The sequence below is a fragment of the Rattus norvegicus genome, chromosome 2 (genome assembly GCF_036323735.1).
Source record: "Rattus norvegicus strain BN/NHsdMcwi chromosome 2, GRCr8, whole genome shotgun sequence".
Classification (NCBI taxonomy): domain Eukaryota; kingdom Metazoa; phylum Chordata; class Mammalia; order Rodentia; family Muridae; genus Rattus; species Rattus norvegicus.
In genome coordinates this window covers 141,430,661-141,437,402 of record NC_086020.1, presented here as the reverse complement: position 1 = coordinate 141,437,402, position 6,742 = coordinate 141,430,661, and the positions used below count along the sequence as shown (strand labels likewise).

General features: G+C 46.9%; 1 long non-coding RNA gene across 1 annotated transcript; it reads right to left on the bottom strand.

Annotated features, from left to right (window-relative positions):
- Positions 1–2,410: 2,410 nt before the first annotated feature.
- On the bottom strand, positions 2,411–6,462 carry LOC134485736 (uncharacterized). The gene is made up of 2 exons (XR_010063998.1): positions 6,290–6,462; positions 2,411–2,583 (listed from the first exon to the last, which is right to left on the bottom strand). It is a non-coding gene; the product is annotated as an uncharacterized LOC134485736 (long non-coding RNA).
- Positions 6,463–6,742: the final 280 nt, after the last annotated feature.

The window sequence follows — 6,742 nt, the reverse complement described above, 5'->3', positions numbered from 1 at the left end:
AGTGGCATTAAACCATCATGCTGACAGGAACTGAAACTCACTGTGTAACCATATTGTACACAACAGGAATACTGATGTGACCCATCTCAGTTTCAACATTCATGCCGTGGGAACGCAAACCAGAGTCAGGGTTTCTATCCCTGTCTTCTGAGGAGTGCATGCAGGACTCTCAACTCGGGAGCTTGGGGAGCATCATACAGTAAGCTCGGCAGAACCAAAACTAGCAGAAAGAGTGCACTTGCTACAGTTCACAATTCTGAATCATGGAACCTAGATAGTCTCTAAAAAGCAGAGCAGAAGAAACTGCTATTCTGTGTGGGGCAGTAGACCATGCCACCAGACAGAAAACCTGTAAGGTTGAGCGGATTCAGGAATCCCAGCAATTCTCATGGTAGGCGCTTAAATCTGCTCCCCACAGGTTCCAGTCCTGGAACATGTGACCACAACACCCAACCAAGAGGACAGTGACAATCAGATGTGGCAGCCCTCAGACTAAGCCAATAGAAAGCATCTGCCTTTAGATCCCAACCCCAAAGTGTTTATAAGGTCCTATCCACAAAGAATAAGGTGCACACGTTATTTCACCAAAGATCCTCTGACAGTGCCTGTCTTTCTTATTGATCTGAAACACTCCAGGGAAGAGTATGTGACCTTGACCTCAACCTCGGCCGAGTGCTCAAGCCTATAGCAGCCACTTCAGGCTCAGTGGTGGCCCCAACCATGACCCCTAGCCATCCAGTGTGTCACCTGAAGAGGCCCCACAGCCTGGAAGTCTTGCTCCAGCGGCTTCCCGTCTGAGAGCTGCAACTCTTTGGCCACCCCAGCTGGGCCAGAGCCCCGTGGATAGCTCTCGATATGCCGACCAGCAGTTCTGTGCAAATTCCACCAGGTTATAAATATGATGGAACTCTGAGGATTTGCACACTGGGTACTTCTGTGTGGTTCTGCCTCGTGGATCCGCCTCCCAGGAGCATTGGTGTGATTACGTTTAAAATAGCTTTTCACCCTTCAAAACCCCTCTTCATTCTGATAGAAAATGGAGAATGTTCCAAACGTTACTAGGTATCTCTACTGTTTCTTTTAAAATCATTTTACCAATGAGTCCTGCCTCATTCTACCACACAGACGCCTCTCTGTTCCGCCATCTTTCCAGCAGCTCTGGGTGGATGCAACGTAGAGCCTCGGTCTTCCGTGAGTGCGTGGGTGAAGAGCACACACACGCCCAGGAACGGCTTTGGAGAACTGGTTCAGTTTGGGGGTGGGGGTTATTTATGCCCCCCGGGGAAGTGGGTAGAGTCTCTGGAACAAGGTTTGGGGTTATTTATGCCCCAGGGGTGGTGGATGGTTAGGGTCTCTGGGGCAAGGTTTGTGTGGCCATGTTCAATTGGCCAGGATAGGGGTGTAGGAGGATCCTTCATCTGCATACTCAGGGGCTGGGGAGTCCAAGGAAGCAAACCTTATAAAGTCAAACAGAAAATGAGGTCTGATAACCAACCGGCAGGGTAGTAAATTTTTACTGGGGTTGATAGTGTGGCAGCTGACTTTCAGGTGCTGGGCTGGGAGAAGGAGAGAGCCAATGCCGACCATCCTCACATGAGGTGTATTTGGGGTTGAAGCTTTCCTTAAGACCCTTCCTCCTAGGTAATTGCAGTCCCTCACTTTCCCACTTCTCCACGCATATTTATTTGTTCATTGGAAAATGCTGGCCTCACCACCGAGGGCCATGTGGATGTCTGTGCTGCAGCCTGAAGCCATGTTGAACCCTGTGCAGTCGAGGCCATGTCTCCTTCCACAGCAGCCAGGGATTGACAGTGTTGATGTTGGTGACGTGTGTTGCCACTGAGAGCGTTGAGCGTGTCTGCCCTGACCTGTGATCTGTGTAGGCTGTCACCTAAGGCTATGCTAATGTCCTTGGTCTGGGCTATTGTCTTAAGCTACGTTGGTGTCTGTGGGCCCTGATGCTTGAAATTCCCACACATGACCTGGAAGGCCATGTTGGTGTCCTCGATCTGTGTTGCCAATGAGGGTTATGAAGGTGTCTGTGGCCCACTTCAGCAGAGAGCCATGTTGATGTCTGTGACCGAGACCATGCTGATGTCCATGGCAAATGCTGCGGCAGAGGAGGACCACGAGGAAGTCCTTCTGACTGTAAAGGGTAAGGAAGCCACTTCTTTAGTGGCACCAGGGACTGCAGACTCATAGTTGACAAAGAGGGGCAGAGGAGGCCTCAGTGACATCCCCACCCTCATGCCCCCAAAATAACATCCTAGACAGAAAACCATCTTAAAGTGTGTGACAAGGCTGCTGAAGTGTAAGCTCTCCACAAGAGATAGTTTCTGGGGCGGGGGGGTGGGGTGTCACTGAGGGTTTGACCATACTCCAGTGAATATATTGGCAACACAAGCTGAACTTGGTTGTTGTTGTTTTTATTGTTGTTTGTTTTTGTTCTCCTTCTTCCTCTCTTCCTCCTCCTCCTCTTCTTCTTCTTCTTCCTCCTCTTCTTCCTCTTCCTCCTCTTCCTCTTCCTACTCCTCTTTTTTCCTCTCCCCTCTTCTGGGGAGAGGTTATAAGAGTGGGCAGACCCTGAAAGGACAGAGAATTGAGTGTAATTGAGGTGTATGATATGAAATTCTCAAATAATCAATAAAAATGTCATGAATAAATGAATAAATAAATCTTCCCATTTTTGTTTGATTTGGTTTATTTTTTGTGAGTCAAGGTTTTGTGATGTAGCCCAGGCTGGCCTCAAACACACCATGTAGTCCAGGCTGGCTCAAACCCACCACGTAGCCAAGGCTTACATCTGAGGTGCTGGAATTATAGTTGGCTACTAAAAAGTATTCTTGAAAAAGAAAAGATTTTATGTATATGAGTGTTTGCTTGCATGTATGTCTGTGCACTATGTGCACGCATTGCCCATGGAGACCAGAAGAGGGTGTCAGATCCCCTGAAACTGGATTTAGAGATGGTTCTGAGCTGCCACATGGTTGCTGAAAACTGAACCCAAAGTCCTCTGTGAGACTCATCAGCGCTTTTAACTGCTGAGGCATCTCTCTAGCTCCTCTTAGAGGATCCAGATAATAACCAATATGTACTGATTAAAAGTCTTTGGTTTTAAATAAAATTATTGGTTATAAATAGAAATAATGAAATATTTCTGCCTGTGTGACACTTGGAGGATCTCTGCAGGCCCTGTGAACACTGGCCTTTGCAATTTATTTTAAGAAGGTGATACCCTGACTCCAGCCTCACTGGGCAGAAATGGCCAACATTAGCCATGAGAGAGCCTCAGGGGGCAGAGTGTCTGTGAATCCAGATCCCAGAGGTCAAAACTGACAGCAAAGTTTTCCCTAGACCTGCTAGACAAGTGAGTCATCTATTGAAGAAGTGTGTGTGACATCATTTTCTTAAGGAGACATCCCTATCGGATAGAACCAGGTCTCAGAATGCAGACCATGCTTCCCCTCTCCCCTCTGAGCTCCACTGTACTCAGCTCTTCTCAGGAGGCCTCTACCCAGTGTGGTTCAGCACAGCGCCCCAAAAGTGTGTTGACATCCCAGAAATCCCACAATCCCCCAGTCTGATGTTTCTCAGTCTCAAATCAACAGAGAGGAGGAAACCTTTTTTGTTTGTTTATTTTTTTTTCTTTTTTTTTTTTTCCGGAACTGGGGACCGAACCCAGGGCCTTGCGCTTGCTAGGCAAGCGCTCTACCACTGAGCTAAATCCCCAACCCCTTGTCTGTTTATTTTTAAAGACAGTTTTGTTCCTGGGTCATTTTAAATCGCAGCGTTGCTTTTGGCTACCAGGTTGATTTCTAGCACACTGGCAGGACTTGTTCTCTGTATCTCTCTGTGAAGACAAGTGTGGTGGAAAGACAAGACCAACTGGATTGGAGATGTTGCACTTCTTGATGTGCCTACACTTGACATCTTTAAAAACCCCAGCATGGGGCTAGCGACAGCTCAGTCCTTAGGAGGACTTGCTTGCTGCTCTTGCAGAGGACAGTTTTGATTTCCAGCACCCAACCACTCATAATTCTGGTTCCAGGGGATTCAACGCCTTCTGGTTGCTGAACGTATCAGGCACCGATGTGGTGCATGACAAACACTCATGCACACAAAATAAGGATAAGTCTTCAAAAAAATAATAAAAATACAGTCAGATTTACTAAGGCTGTGGAAGGGCCTGACTGTACATTTTGAGGGGGTGGGGGTGGGGTGCTGGTGCACAGCCTGTATTCTAAGTGACATAGAACCCAGGTGTGCTCTATGAAAAAGAAAAAGAAGACAGGGATTTGTTTGGTAAAAGCGAGGTATGGTGCGGGGATAGGAGATGCCTCTGCGAGACAAGGCTGAAGCATCCCTTCCCCCTGAGGTACCAGCCACACCATACCCGGTATAGTATAGAATAGAGTTATTTAGGGCATAGGGAGAAGAGTTGAGGGAGTAGAGACACAGAAAGAGAAAAGCAGAGAGAGAGAGAGAGAGGCGGGGAGGGGGGGTGGTGGCGGGGGGGGGGCGGCGGCCATGAACACATGGAGAGAGAGGGGGAGAGGAATGGGGAGAGAAGGGTAGTTGGGGCGGAGCCTAGAAGGAATACTAACCCCAGGGAACTTCTTACAGGTGCTGGTCTATAAGAATGTTACAGGACTTTCTTCTGAAACCTACAAGAATTTTAAAGATCTCCAGTTGATTTTGTTTCTTTTCTTATTACCTTTTCTGCGGAAGTGTGTGAATGGAACTGCAATCTTTCCCTACAGTCCAGGGGTCTGGAGTTAACTAGACTCCCACCCCCACCACGCTACCTTTATCCCCCAAATCATCAACAGCGAGACGCTGCCTGCTCTAGCCTCCTTTCTCTTTGACTTTAGCCATGAAATCTTAGAGTCCCCGCCTGCCATCTTTGTAAACTAAAGGATACTGAATGTATCACATTCAGTAAACAAGGCACTGAATGACCAGTGTTCCAGTTGTGTTGGTTTGTGTCACTTTCTTTTGAAATTAGTCTGCAATTGGATCAGCACAGAAGGTGGCTGTGAAACACCGTACACAGGAGTAGTTCACTCAACACCCTCCAGCAGGCTCAGAGCGGCCCGTCCCGCCCGGCATGCCAAAAACATAGCACATGTCTCAGCACATCCGCAGGACAGCGCCGAAGCCTGGTGTCTAGCTTCTTTTTTTTTTTTTTTAAAGATTTATTCATTTATTATATATAAGTACACTGTAGCTGTTTTCAGATACACCAGAAGAGTGCGTCAGATCTCTTTACAGATGGTTGTGAGCCACCATGTGGTTGCTGGGAATTGAACTCAGGACCTCTGGAAGAGTAGTTGGGTGCTCTTAACCACTGAGCCATCTCTCCAGCCCGGTGTCTAGCTTCTTATTTTGGAAAAAAAAAAAAAAGGGCTTCAAGAAAACGCAATTGACACTAGCTGTGCATGTGCTTCCCACAGTTTTCTTCAAAGAAACCTTCAACATAGCCATGGGACATGCTCAACACCAAGACATGTATGCTGGGTCAGTACTAGTAACTAAACTTAGCATTAATATTTTTATGTTCAGTCATATTTTTGAATGGAGAAGTACACATACATAACTCTGAAAAAGCACCACCACCTTCTGGGGGTAGAGGTTCACCTTGTTTCTCTATGGTCTTATCTTGTTCCACAAAGAGTCACCATTAGCCCTTGTGAGCTCCACCATCGTCGTATCTTTAGAGTCTTTCACTGTTCTAGGACACTTTCCTTTCCTCTTGTGGATTTTTCTAAAAGCCTTCCCCTTTTAACTCTAAACGATTCCTTTTCCTTTCCCCATGTGACCGACATTTGTTAAACACAGGCCTTCATAACCAGGTTCCTTTTTTTGCGCTGCCAGGAAAAGAAACATTGCTTTCGAAATGCTTCTGAAGAGTCAATAAACCTGGCCAACTTCCCAAGATGCCTCACCCCACTCTTACTCTCTCTGCCCTGCTCTCACCACACTCTGCCTGCAGCTGTTCAGGGCAGACACAGAGATCCAGCTGCTTGCTTGCTAAGTCTCTCAAATGCCACACATTCCATGGAACTGGATCCTCTCTCCATCAAAATTGTCACACAGTGCTCAGTGTCCCCCCTCCCCCTTCAGCACTACCCTTAGCTGCTATGTCTCTCCTACCCTCTACACTTCTCAATATTTCAAGAGTAATTACAGGAACCCATCAATGCCTATATTTACTCACTGGTTCTGTTTATGAGAAAAAGAGTTTAGCTGAAATTCTAAGCACAAATGAGTTCTGAAAAACATTACTTACAAAAGGCTGGAGACCAATGTGTTTTCTCTTCAGAATGGTTACCCATCAGACTGGAGAGACAGACGGTGGCTAAGGGCACTGACTGCTCTTGCAGAAAAGCCTGGTTCAGTTTCCAGCACCCACATAGCAGTTCGCATACACCTCTAACTCCTGTTCCAGGGGATCAGACATCCTCTTCCGGCCTCTGTGGACACTATGCGCATGTGGTACACAGAGGTGTGTACGGGTAAAACACCAATACGCATAAAAATAAACAAACCTTTAAAAAGGCATAGTATACCTGGGAGAAAAACCATCTCATACGCTCCTTTTAAGGAGGGGTTCTGGGGAAGATGAGTGAATAGATGTTGGCATTTTCTTAGCCTTGGGGGGATGGGATGCATAGCTTTTACGTTATTGTGACATGGACTGGTGTGAGCACAGGTACAGACATCTGGCATGGGGTTCAATGAT